The 14,926-nt window shown below is 38.6% G+C and overlaps 1 pseudogene; it reads left to right on the top strand.

Moving 5' to 3' along the window:
- Positions 1-3,669: 3,669 nt before the first annotated feature.
- Positions 3,670-14,926, top strand: part of LOC149204557 (caffeic acid 3-O-methyltransferase 3-like) — a 38,438-nt pseudogene continuing 27,181 nt past the window's right edge.

Here is a 14,926-nt window from a genome sequence, read left to right as displayed (position 1 = left end):
AGTATCGAGCACATGACGATCAAATATTATTTTTTTAATGTTTATTTTCCTCTTTACACTTGTTATAACCATATCTATACTTTTGATTTTCTAAATTAGTGTTGATCACTTCCTTATATTATATTAAATTTTCATTTTCCTTCTAACTATTATCTCTAAATAATTTCTTATTTTGCGTAAAGATCTCTTCCTTTATTCCTCAATGATTTAGCTAATACTAGAGATTTGTATGTCATCTCCACTTATTCAAAGGTGGTTTTGACTATAAATTGAGAAATTATAGGAATTCAAGTGTCTTTGATATTGTTTAACTTGTTCTTATACATTACGAACTTGATCATGGTTGTGCTCTCAACGAAAGGTTGCTTCCATGAGGAGGATAAGATAAGGTGCATTTCTGTTAATTTTGAGATTGGTTATAAAATTCTTTGGATATGTTTTATCTTTCTCCATGACTTTTTAGAGATATTGCATCCTCAAACTTCACATTTATATAAAATAACATGAGAAAGAAGAGTATGAAAGAGGTCTTTCTTCTTATTTCATATCCAAAGGTCCATTGAATTATGATTGTTTCCAAGCCCATAATGAGTTTTCCATCGTCCAATAATACTTTTTTCAATCTTATAATTCCACTTGAGCTTGTGATGAATAGTGATTATGAGATACTTGTATGAAGGAATTTCCTCCAAATTGTTTTCATTCATATATATATATATATATATATGAATTATAATTATTTCAAGTCCATAATAAACTTTCTCGTTGTTTAATATATTTTTCTTAATATTATAATTCCATTTAAACTTCCAATAAATATTGACTACAAAATACTTATATGAAAAACTTCTTAGAAAATTATAAACATTTATAAATATAAATTTAAAGTATGAACTCAAACATATAAATAGTGAATAATTTTATCTTTTAAATTCTAGGTGAATATTCTTAATGTATAATGTTAAATATATTATTATAACTATGTTAATATTTTGTTACAGCTTGACAGCTATTTTATTTTTCTCATGTATAATAAGAAAGTAATATACATATTGTAAAAACATATAATTGCCGAAGTAAACATTTTGACAATATATCATATCAATTATATGTATAAGCCTGATTATATATTCAATATTATTGTAAAGTTAACCTATAATTTTCCAAGTATATAGTTAATATTAATAAAGCTGAACAATATATCATATAAAATATATTTTTTTTGTATAATAATTAAAATATATATTTAATATAATTATGTGGTAAGGTGTTTCTCTTCGACAAGAACTGCTCCAGTTTGAATCCAGCTTTATCAATATCAGCCTAGCCAGCGGACAAATATGAACAAAACTGGCTATACAACCAGAGAAGCTCGGTTGTTAGGGTTTCTAGCTAGTGCTATCTTGATCATCTGCACTATAATACAGGTTTCGTTATCAATCCTAGAAAGAAAAAAAATCCTAAATGTGGTCAGAACACATGCCGTGAAACTCTAACCTTCTGCAACTTGTCCTGGAGATGCAGTGTAGATAGTGACCTTCAACTTCCTTTTGCCAGAAGCTCTTTGGCCAAGAGAAGTTGCTGGACCTGGCCTTCTTTCCACATTCTTCTCCTGAGGAGTTTCTTGTAAATAGTCCAAAGTAAAAGACCGAATTACTTGTTTTATGATTGGGTTTTATTCCTGCAACACGTACATTATGAGAATACAACAAAAACCCTACTCCACCACCAAAATCAGCACCAGATTACTAAAGCTTCTACGAATAATTGCACCGAGAATAAAGAGAGTTAATAAAAGAACCTGAAGGGCCAATATCTGAAACATATCTTTTATATATATATATATATAATATATTAATAACATAAATAAAAATAAAATATTTAAGTTTATCTAATAGTTTTAGTTTAATTTAGCGGTAACATACATTTAAAAACTTTTAATTTGTTTCCTTAAGCCAAACAAATAAAAGTTATAATAAATGAGATAAGTAATAAATTGTATTTATATTCATCCATAGAAAAAAATTAAATAAATTAACAAAATAAAATTATCACATTAATAATATTAAATCATTTTAATACCTCAATTGTAAAGTAAAATACATTATAAAATTGAATATTAAATGAAAAATAAAAATAATAAAATTATTAATATTTTATTTGCATAAAGGGAACTATACAATCATATGTGGATTAAATCTGTAAAATAATATATAAAAATTAAAATTTTAAAATTTATTGTAGAAAGGTGTAAAATAAAAAGTAAACAGTAAACATAAAAATATGATATATAATAATCAAAGTAGTGAATTAAATATGAATGAGAAATGTAATAAACTCTAAAAGTACACGAAGAAAAACAAATATTAATAAAAGAAATAATAATAATAATAATAAGTCTCTTTAATATCTTAATAATAAATAAATAAATAATTTATTAACATTTTATTTCCAAAATAAAGTTCACTATACAACCAAATATAGATTAGATATGTAAAATAATATATCTTATGAAAAGAAATAAATATTAAAATTCATTGTATAAATGCAAAATAAAAAATCAACAATAATATAAAAATATGATATATAATAATAAATCAAAGTACTGAATGAATTATTAACTTTTTTAATTATTTTTTTGTTCCACATTGGTTTACACTACGAATATATGTAGTAGATATGATATGGTTTTTAAAAATTTGGATCTCATTCAGTTGGGTTCATATTATCTATATTTGGATTTAATAATCTCCTAGAAGGTAAGCCTTTGTTAAATGTAGAGCATTGAGAATTGTCCAACCCTTGTAGAATCAATGAATGGATATGATGGTTTGAATTTCCATGGCCACATAACCAAATATTTGTTAAGTAAGCCAAAGCATTTTTTTCAATTTGAACAACCAACATCATTGTGAAAATGTAAAAAGTTTGGCTTCAAAATGAAAAGTGATGATATCATTCTTAGAAAGAAGGTAACCTTCCTTTTCAAGAAGATTTATTGGGAAGAATTGATGATAACCTCATATGAACTCATCTCAAAATGAAAAGAAAAAATCTAAAAAAAAATTGGTGAAGATATAATACCACCTTAATGCAATATTCATAAGTAGATGGTTATGAATTTCTTTAGCCATCTCCATAAAAATTGAGACCTATGTTTCCTTTGAGGTAACAATAACATGACGATATACCTTAACACACCAAGCATTACCAGACACAAATATTCTTTGCAAAAGTTTGAAAGGTGTTATAGATTATGAATAGTGTTGAGCATTGTAATTCAATTATCAATCTGTCATGAATTGAAACCATCTTTACCTTCCATTAATATTGATAAATTCTTTGTAGACATTTGTTAAATTCATAACTTCGGAATTGCAGTTACAGTGAAAATCTTATGGCTTAGCTTTAGATCATTGTGTTCATGTCGTGTACTATCTCTGAGGTGAAATGCATTGAAATTGGAGGTGGTTGTAAGGTATTTCGTTAGAGGTAACATTGTCAATTTAGTTATAAATATGACCAGAGGAACTAGTTATTCCCACCTTTTTTTGGGACAGAAAACAAAGGGTGTGGTTTTCTTACTCAGTGTTTGTCTGCCATGGTTGATGTTGCTTTTTCTTATGCAAGTCTTCATCCTCCTTCTTCACCTTCTAAAACCCCCAGGCAATGGATTCCAGCTCAAATCATTTCCAACTTTGTGACTTTATATATTCTATGGGTAAGCCCATGCTCTTGAAAGTTGTCATTCTCCTCACCATTCGAGACATTATCACCACCCACAGTGGAGGTCGCACTCTTTATGTAGAGGAGATCACTTATTATATTGCAAATTCCACCAAGAATCCCCCTCACCTGGAATACATGTTTCATGTTCTCAGGTGTCTCGCCTCATACCATGTCTTCAATGAGAGTAGAGACGCCGACAGGGACTTCAAGAAATACAAATATGGTCTTACCAACCTCTCCAAAGTGTTGATGCAGAAACAAAGTGATCAATATTACACACCTCTGTTACTTATAATCACCAGAAATGACATGTTTTCTAGATGGGAGCACCTTCACAAAAATGTGATTGAAGGCTGCAATGCCTTCCACAGAGCTTTCAACATGGGAAATTGGGAACATATGAAGAATAACCCCAAAAAAAGTGACACGTTTAACAACAGTATGGAAACTGGCACTCGCTTGGTCATGGCTTCTATTTTTGATATTTATAATGATGGGTTTAAGAATATAAATACTTTGGTGGACATGGGAAGAGGAATAAAAGATTCCTTATCCATGATTATCAATCAACACTCTCACATTCATGCCATCAATCTTGATCTCCGACATGTAATTTCTAGTGCCCTATTGTAGCGGTTGTAACACCATCCAAAATTTTGGCCTGCATCCAAATTTCGTAGCATTCCTTACTTTTTACCTTGATGGTCACAAACACTTGAGCTCATCCCATGAGCTCTTGTAAATTTTTCACACCATTTGCGCTTGATCAATCACTGGTCATCTTTTGGCATGTTGATCGCTATCTCATGCTTGTGAGTTTGTTCTAGAAATTTTGAAGGTGTGTGTTTTTGTGTATGAGTTGTTTCGCTCTATCAACATTTGTCGCACTCACACACAAAGTTGTAAACATTGTCGCACAAGTGCTGTCACAGTCGTTTGAAGGCATATTTCAACTTTCGTACTTGTTGCTCTCAACCTTCGAGTTAGTCTCACTGAGCACATGTTGTCTTATTGGTTTGAGGTGTCTTGTCATCAAGTCGTGCTAAGTGTGTGATCAAATTTTCATGTCTGCATGAGTGCACTTGTCTTCACACTTAGCCAATTTTCCTGGAAATCTGTCGACTAGACAACCCTCCATATTAGTGACCTTGCACTACTACCCAAAGCTGCGTAGAGCTTGAGGCTGTCCTCCAGGAAGCCTAATCTATGCAATTCTTGAAATGAGCCATCTGACTAGCTCCCAGAACTGCATAAAAGTTGTCCGAGAAGCCGATCCACTTTGCACTTCCCGCAAGTCCTCCCATCAAGCCTCCCACTGGTCAACTGAGGAAAGAACTTAAGTTGTGATCCTGGGTTGTATTGAGATCCAGAATTGCACAGAGTTGTCCTTCCCTGCCAACCCTTCTTTCCCACTCTGCAACCAGCTAAAGAATTTTGCAGAGTTGTCTTGCCTTGCCCTTCCTTCTCGCTTTGCAACCAGCTCAAGAATTGCGCAGAGTTGTCCTGCCCTGCCAACCCTTCTTTCCTGATTTGAAACTAGCTCAGGAATTGTGCAGAGCTATCTTTTCAAGCCCTTATTTCATGCTTTGCAACCAGCTCAAAAATTGTGCAAAATCATCTGGGATTGGATTGTCTCTCAAAATTTCATAGTTTTGACCAGTAGCTCCAGTAGCCTGACTTTGTGCTCCTCTGAAAAAATGCACATATTTTTCTACCAGTGACTCTAGCTGCCCGCACTATCCTCCGCGAAGAAATTGCACAGATCCCAGCTAGATGACCTACCTAGTTCTCCCTTGAAAATTTGTGCAGATTGGTCCAACAACTCCCTGACACCCCCGCCTGGCCTTCCTCCCGGAAACTGGGCAGTTTTGCTTCCCAGTTGGGTTTTCCCCCGCAACTATCATTACTGTCTCAAATTGCAAAAATCTATCTCCCAATGACATCTATGCAGTTTTTCCCGACAGTGCTCCAGAGCCTCGCATCCCAACATGTGTTTTACTCTTGCAGTCTCAGTACCTTGTCCCTCTCTTGATCACTTGCACCAAAATGGAAAAAAGTGCATCATGGTAAACTAGGAGATTTTTGGATTTGATGTTGTCTCATCTTGAGTGATTGCAGGAGAAGGTACGTCGATGAAACATGTCGTGACGATAAAAAAGGTGGAAAAGAGAGGCTTGCTAAAAGACTTTCTCATGGTCGAATGAACACATGAACCACATTGAGCAAGTTAGAGAAAGGGACACATTCACATGCACCATCAAGAAAAGAAGAATACCATTGAAAACCTCGGACAATTTGCAATGCAGAGGTGAAGAGATGTTACACCGAGAGCATCTCATCACTAAGTAGCACAAAAACTTGACTCGGACACCACAGTCAGCCAGTACATGTTAGCAATGTCATGTCGAGTTGTCTCATGAGTTGTCTCAACCACATCAATACTATGGGCCATGCATGTTGTAATCAATGTAACGTAAAGTGGAAGTCCAAGAGACCCACATATGGAATCTAAGAGTCATGTAAATTCGAAAAGTAATAGTAAGTCAAATAATCATGAGGGAAGTCGAAGAGTCACAAGGGTCAATTATACCCTCTTGGCTATATATTCCCCCTCATTGCATGAGCAAAGGACTTTTCACCTTGGCTCCAATGTCCAACTACTGGGACTAGTGATGTATGGTCTACATATGTGTCTTGGATTGTTTGCTTAATTCAGAAGCTTGTCTCAAGCTAGCAAGTTTTCACACATGTTTTGTATCTGTTTGTAAGACTATTCTTTAAATGTTTGTAATGCATGTTTTCTTAACCTGTACTAAGATAGTTAAACTACTTCGGTAATTTGAGTACTAATATTGTTGAATATGTGTTGTATTGTTTATCATTGTTTTCTCGTCTGTGTGGACTACTCCATTGGATATTAGATAGAACATATTTGGGTATTTCTTGGTGTTAACAACTGTCACTACCATGTGGACTATTCCGTTGGACGGTGTACCTGTTTTCCCTTAAGCTTTTGTTTTCATGACTGCCACATCTACTATGGACTATTCCATTAGACGCTGGACAGACCTTTCTTATTGTTCATGTGTGTTGGCTTATTGGGGCCTAACCCAGGTTCGGAGGAGTTTTAGCCAAACAAATCCCGCATTACCAGCCCTTTTGGAAAAAATCTGCGGAGCGCAGATTGAAGTCTCACCTAAGGTAGTATGGGAGGGTGTTGGAACCAGGTTTCCACACCCTAGGGATGTCTTGATGAGGTCTGGAGGGGTCGCAAACCAAACTACGCCCTCACGCTACTCTGTGTAGTTGTCTGGCCTTCGCGAAGATTCGTGACGGGGTGTTTCCTAGATTCTTATTATTATTGCAGTTATTACAGATCTAATCTATTCCTTAAGGTCTTTAATCGAGCATTCAACAGTTAAAACCAGTGCATGCAACCATAAACCTTAAACATACGCATAAAACCATAACATAAGCATAAACATATATATCTACAATCAGATGCATAATAATTCAAAAAAACTTATCTTTATTAAACTTCTATTCAGTACAATCCAATTCCACCTTGCGCACTCAGTTGCAGGGGTTTGCGCACATAGTTGCGGACTATATCATGCCTCTACGCACATAGCTGCAGAGCCTACTCCAACTACAACCAACCATGACTCGGACATACAAACTCAGAGCTCTCTTGCTTTTACAAACTGATACACTTCAGATATTAACCAAAACTACCAAATAACTACCTTCTAAGCTTAGAGCCTTGCTCTATTTATACATTCGTAGGTCAACTCGCTTTCTATTATCTTACATTTTTGTCGGGCGGAAAACCCTTTGACTTGACTCATTACAATTAGTGCTCCGCACACTTCGCAGAGCCTTTACCATACTTTTTACCCAAAATTGTGGGCTTTAAGCCCCAAAGCTCTTACGCGAGGGACCCGCTGCCCAACAGGTCCCCAACACAATCATCGTGATTCATCTCGAGTCACTTGGCTGGTGCGGTGACCTTGGCTCGGTGTCCTTTAACTGCCTTATTGTCTCGTAGCAACTTCATGCATGTCTCTAAAAAGGTAGTAAGCATAGACGGATCCATTCCTGGTTCTAGTTGATCCTTACTACCTGAAGTAGAGACCTCTGCGAAGCTCTTCGTAGCTTCCATATCTGTTTCCTTCGTGCGTTCCGAGTCAAGTTCAGATTCCTTCGTAGGGGCCTTGTGGACCCATGTATCATCCTCAAGTTGCTTTTCCTTATCCTCCCTTGTATTCACGCCACTTCTAAGCACCATATTCACATTGGGGTCCCCTTCGCGTGGTTCAGACCTCATCGTTTGGATATTTTGAGTGGGGGTAGGCTATAGTATCCCCTTCTCACGCATTTGGGCCATCAGCGGCGGAGAATCTACCATTTCATGATCAAACTGCTCATAGTACGGACAAGATATTCTCGTTGGGTTGGTACAATCGCAAGCGTAGTGCCCCAATCCTCCACAATTATAACAGATCAGCTGTCTGCACCCCCATCCAGGTCCCATCCCTCCTCTCGCACGGCCGCATCCTTGGAATCCTCTGCGTGCCCCTGCAGCTGGATCAAAACCTCACGTTTCAATCTGCATTCAATAGGCTGGGGTCCTATCCATCATTAGCTCGTAGCTCTGACACATTCACTCGTCGTGACCCACTGATCTACAAAAGTTACAGTACAGTTGTTGCGGAGTCTAGGTATACTTCTGCAATAGGTGACAGTTTTCCGTCGCGTGCTTTCCTCCTACTTGACAAATTGTGCACTAGAGTGCGGGTGCCGTGCTTGGCCCTCCTTGTACCTCCAGACTCAATGGCATCGACACCCCTCCCGCCAAATATTTTGCAAATACAGGGCAATGATCCTTGTCGTGACCCTGGCCTTTGCATTTGATACACCACACTTCTTCACGTGCCTCTAGTCGGGGTGCCCTATCTTGCTTCAGGCTTTTCATCTCCAAGCATAAGTTTTGTAGTTGCATGTGGATTTGTTGAACTCCCAACCCAGGATCTTGTATTGGAGTTTCATGCAACCTCATTGCTATCTCTAATGCTTTAGCATAGGTTGAGATATTCTACTGTGATAGCGTCGTCCTTAGGTGCGGTGTCAGGGATGCCACAAACGAGGCATAGTGCTATGCATCTGAAAGTGTCATATTAGCCTCTCGGATCATACTCTTCAGGTGTTGATCTATATCCCACGGAGTCTCACCCAGAAGCATCGCAATTTCCTTAAATCCGATAATTGACTGAGTTTCTGATTTTGGTCTGCTAAACTCTTTGTTCAATGCATCCTGGATCTCCGCTATTCTGGCATTTGGATGGTCGCTAGAGTGCTTAATATACCATGCCAACGTGCGATCTTGCAGCACACTCACTAAAGTATCCTTTTCAATGTTATCATCTGTAATGCCTTGGGCTTTCCATACTGCCTTTACCATAGACCAGAACTAGTCTGGTTCCTCATTTCCTATACCTCTAAATATGGGAAACTTGATTGCACTCCAGCCTCAATGGCATCAACCTCCCTCCCACCAAATAGTTCACGGATACAGGGCAGTGATCCTTGTCGTCACCCTGGCCTTTGCATTTAATACACCACACTTCTTCACGTGCTTCTTGTCGGGGTGCCCTATCTTGCTTCAGGCTTTTCATCTCCAAGCATAAGTTTTATGGTTGCGTGTGGATTTGTTGAAATCCCAACCGAGGATCTTGTATTGGAGTTTCATGCAACCTCATCGCTATCTCTAATGCTTCAGCCTGGGTTGAGATCTTTTGTTGTGACAGCGCCATCCTTAGGTGCGGTGTCAGAGATGCCACAAACCAAGCACAGTGTTGTGCATCTGAAAGATTCATATTAGCCTCTCGGATCATACTCTTCAGGCACTGATCTAGATCCCATGGAATCTCGTCCAGAAGCATCGCAATTTCCTTAAATATGATGATTGACTGAGTTTCTGATTTTGGTCGGCTAAACTCTTTGTTCAATGACCCTCGATCTCCGCTATTTCGGCATTTGGATGATTGATAGAGTGTTTAATATACCATGTCAATGCACAATCCTGTAACACACTCACCAAGGTAGCCTTTTTAATGTTATCATCCGTAACGCCTTGGGCTTCCCATACTGCCTTTACCACAAACCAAAACTAGTCTAGTTCCTCATTTCCTATGCCTCTAAATATGGGCAACTTGATCGCACTCTCCATTCCAACCCTTGCAGGTGGTGGAGGTGGGGTAGGTGAAGATGGGGTGGACGTAGGTGAAGAGTGTGATGGCATGGATGGAGTTGGTAACTTTGGAATGCACTGCTTTATCAACTAGACTGTACTTCTTGGAGAGAACCCAGAAAGCTCCTCCTCGCTTTGCCATGAAAGTGAAATCAGGGGATTGTTCTCTAATCCTTTGATCCCTTGGTAGCCTCTTCCACTCCGTGTTACCCCAGACATCAATGGCTTCGCATAACCCATTTTTCACATAACAACATTTTAATTCAAGTATTCAATGATTTGATGTACTTACCCCGTAGTCCCTTGAGAAAACGCCTTTCTGCTTCACTGTAGCTGACAATTGTGTCTATCACAACTCCAGTGATAACCCCTCCTATTATCCTATCCAACCAATGCTCTACGTCCCTCACGATATTATCTTCAAATGCCTCTAACCTTCGTGCTAACATCAGACTCCACAATATCGGCCGATCAAGCTTGCACCTTCTCTAATAGCCTCACGATCCACTCATACAGTTCTGACGAGAAGGATGCGAAGAAGATCTCGTGGATTTCCGTGTATATGTGGCGATCCAATTGCCTCTTCTCAGATATGTACCATGAACTCATGAAGCATCAATCTTCAATCTCTTTCTTCATAGGGTTCCAACATTCCAACATTAGACATCCTTAGGCAGATCCCGGTCCCAGTAACGGAACCATTTGTTGGCTTATTGGGGCCTAACCCAGGTTTGGAAGAGTTTTAGCTAAACAAATCTCGCACTACCAGCCCTTTCGACAAAAATCCGTGGAGCACATATTAAAGTCTCACCCGAGGTATTATGGGAGGGTGTTGGAACTAGGTTTTCGCATGCTAGGGATGTCTTGATGAGGTCTGGAGGGGTCACAAACCAAACTATGCCCTTGCGCTACTCTGCGTAGCTGTCTGGCCTTCACGAAGATCTGTGACGGGGTGTTTCCTAGATTCTTATTATTGTTGCAGTTATTACATATCTAATATATTCCTTAAGGTCTTTAATCGAGCATTCAACAGTTAAAACCAATGCGTGCAACCATAAATCTTAAAGATACACATAAAACCATAACATAAGCATAAACATATAGATCTGTGATCAGATGCACAATAATTCAGAAACACTTATCTTTATTAACCTTCTGTTTAGTACAATCCAATTCCAACCTGCCCACTCAGCTGCATGCATTCACGCACATAGCTGCGGACTCTACTATGCTTCTGCACACATAGCTGTAGAGCCTACTCTAACTATGACCAACCACGACTCGGACTTACAGACTCAGAGCACTCTTGCTTTTACAAACCCATACACCTTAAATCTTAACCAAATCTACCAAAGAACTACCTTCTAAGCCTAGAGCCTTGCTCTATTTATACATTCCCATGGTCCACCGACCATGGGTAGGCCGACTCGATTTCTATTATCTTACATTTTTCTCGGGTGGACAACCCTTTTACTTGACTCATTACAATTTGTGCTCCACACACTTTGCGGAGCCTTTAGCATACTTTTTACCCAAAATTACAGGCTTTAAGCCCCAAAGCTCTTACACGGGGGACCCATTGCCCAACTGCGTGCATTTCTTCCTAGGTTGGGACTATTCCCTCTCATCAAGACGATCACATTACCTTCCCCCCTTTGAAAGTAAGAGAATCCAAACACATAGTTATGTTACGCACTCACTAGGCACACTCACCTCGCTTTCTTGAAGTTACAAGAATAACACTCTCATGTGTTGAACAACAAGAACTATGAAAAATATCTAAGAGAACGGAAATGGGGCCATCGTACTTGATGGGACTCCTACACCAAATGCTGTGAGGTGTAGTTGGGACTTCATACCAGGGAGATCCGTTGAATGTTGGTGGGTCCAGCATTGTCAACATTTCTGGGGCTAGAAGGAGGGTCGCTAGTTATTTATTGCTGAATGTACTATCATCTGGTCAAGGAAGTAACATGAACTCCCTCTCTCCCATGTGCAACTCTGAAGTTGGTTACTCCTCACCTCCCAGACCCGAAAAAAATCCTCATGTCATCACCTTCGCTTAGTCTGTCCATGACCCATTAGTTTTCCAAAGCTATTGGATTGATTCGAGGAGTACATAAGCTTCCCTCTTCGTAGAGGAAGAAAAAGACTACACCCACTAGAGTATTAGTCTTGTCTGTCGAAGAAGTAATCCTCGCCGCTCTTGAATAGTTGGCTGAATTTGTTGAGAATAAAGAGGAACCCCTTGTTTTCCTACAAGGAGAAGAAGTTAAAAACACACTCTTAGGCTAAGGTTCTGGTGGAGGCAGGAGGGGGAAGGCAGCAGAGGAGGTGGAGGTGGAGACGAACTAATAGAGTTAGAGTCTAAGTCGTCTGATTCAGAAGAAGAGTAGGAGTACGAAGAAGAGGACGTAATGGTTGTAAAAGTTTGGAATGGATGACCTAGGGCCCAATGGCACTCTGTGGTGCCTTGCACAAGATGCCAAGGCATGTAGAGAAACTGTTAACAAAATATGACCTTGATAGAGTAGTGAAGGCAAAAGATTATCTAGAGATGTTCTACCTACGTCTACAAACCCTTGAGGTATGTTATGACGATGTTTGATGTAGACTTTTTCCATGTACCTTAGATGGTAGAGACGTTGTATGGTACCACAACCTTCCTGTCAACTCCATTCAGAACTAGGGGTTATTTAAAAAAATTAATCTTGAAACGTTTGTTGATGACAAAACCCCCACCATGTTGTTGAAAGAGTTGGGTAGTCTTAAGATGAATCCAAAAGAGAAAGTGAAAGACTTCAACCATAGTTTTAACTATATCCTGAAAAAAGTTCACTGCACATACTAAACCTCATGACTCCATCACAGTCGATTACTACACATCTACACTACCGACCAACATTGCGCAGTTCGTCAAGCGAACTACGAAACCAACGATATCCGAAAATTTCCAAGAGGAAATTGATGTGGAGAAGAACCTATCCGCAATTGGACTCATTACAGATGATAATGCAATGAAGGACTCTAAATATGCAGGTGGGAAGTCCCATGCTACTATGAGTAAGGTGAAGGAAAAAGAAATGAATGAAATTGAGACCCTTACTCGTCTCCTTAAGTCCTTGATAATTGAAGTAGTAGAACTCAAGCAACAAACAAGTGAGATGGCAATGAGCAACAAACCTTCCGATTTTGCGTGCAGAAAGAAAAAGACATTAGGTAGTAGCAGTAGTCACCCAGCTAAATCTGTGTAGAGTTCAAATGTTGTGTTCCAAGCGAAATAGCTTGGTAAGGATAACTTCTGTGATTTCCACCAAGCGCGGCACTCAGAGAAGACCTGTATAGATTAGAACTGAGTTGTGGGCTCCGTGGCTTCAAGAATGAATGATCATATTAATTCCAGTGAGCAAGCTCAACTGAAAGTTAAAGATGATAAAGAGTATGCTGCATCTGATGAAGCCTCAAGTTCTAGGCGCATGGTTAACATGTATCAGTGTCTAAACGTTGCCCAAAAGAAAACAACCATTGAGAATGAGGCACCAAAATAGAACAATTGATATAACTTAAGAAGTGAAGGGGATCATACTGTGATTGATTTACTGAAAGAGAAATTGAAGAAAATGTTCAGAAACATTGAACCACTGGTACCCTCAACACAAAAAAAACAAAAAACGTGTTCTGGAAGATAGCTCCAATGAAAGATATGTCCATGAGTAGCTCAGTTCGGAACACTCCATCGGATAACACAAACACATGTCTTCCCCCAGGTAGCTCAGTGAGTCTTCTCACTTTGGACTACAACATTGTTGAATACATGGACAAAACTCATGTGAACATCTCTCTGTACAAACTCACCAAACTCACGGGTCAGCGAGATATTTTGTTGCGCGTAATGGGAAAACCTCCATAGACAATGTTGCCTCTTCTAGCAAGGGATCAAGTAAGTCTCCTGGATCACTTACATTTGTACTCAATGTGCTTCATAGAGAAGAAGTGAACTTTCTCTTCCCACCATTTTTGTTATCTTTCGAAATTTTCAACTTCAATGTCCACAATTGTTTGGTTGAATCTGGCGCATCAATCAATGTCATGCCACTCTCCATTGCTAAAAAGATCAATGTGCAATGGAGAAGTATAGCCGTAGATATCATCCAACTTGATCGAACATTTGTACTAGCCATTTGTGAACTCCGAGATGTGATCATCTGGTTATCGTCTGATGGACGAGTTCATCAGTGCATCAACATTGTGATAGTGGACATACTAGAAGCATATGTGTTACTGCTCAGTAGAGACTGGTCCAACAAGTTGCAAGGATATTTTTCTACATATTGGTCACATTTATGCCTTCCATATTAGGGCAGAAGCAACCAAATTTGAGTGTTTTTTGAGAGGTATATGAAGCAAAACGTTACTCCCTTTGATGGTCAAAATGAACTGTTGGGTTTTGCAGAACTTTTGTTTGGAAATTTCTTTCTAGAAGCACAGCTGGGGTGCTATCTTGCACAACAAAGCCTCACCCCAATAGATACACAGTTGGGTCTCCTTCCTTTCCCAACTAGTGAAAATGAAACTTGTACCATACTTTGTAACAATAGTAGTAGTAGTGTTAGCAATACTAGTGTGGAAAGCGGTCCTTGTATAGATGAGTTGTGGACCTTGTATTTTAGTGGATCAAAAACACAGGATGGCTCCTAAGCCGGATGTGTTTTGATCGACACGAGGAAGAGAAAGAATTTGATGTAGGAGCATCTGGACCTAGCCAACAATGTGATTGTTTGTTCACAATTTGTGGCTAAAGGAGTTAAATTTCACTGACCTGAGTGGTCAAAAGTCAGTTTTGGTAGAGAGGGTTGGATCTCTCGAAAATGATCTTTAATTCATTATTGTAATAATTAGAGAATTGTATTATTTTAGACTAAGGGATAAGTTGTTAGCATATGTGTG

The sequence above is a fragment of the Pinus tabuliformis genome, chromosome 1_2 (assembly GCF_031772625.1).
Source record: "Pinus tabuliformis cultivar Carrire ecotype Pingquan chromosome 1_2, CPIR1, whole genome shotgun sequence".
Lineage (NCBI taxonomy): Eukaryota > Viridiplantae > Streptophyta > Pinopsida > Pinales > Pinaceae > Pinus > Pinus tabuliformis.
This window is presented reverse-complemented; position numbering and strand designations above follow the sequence as displayed.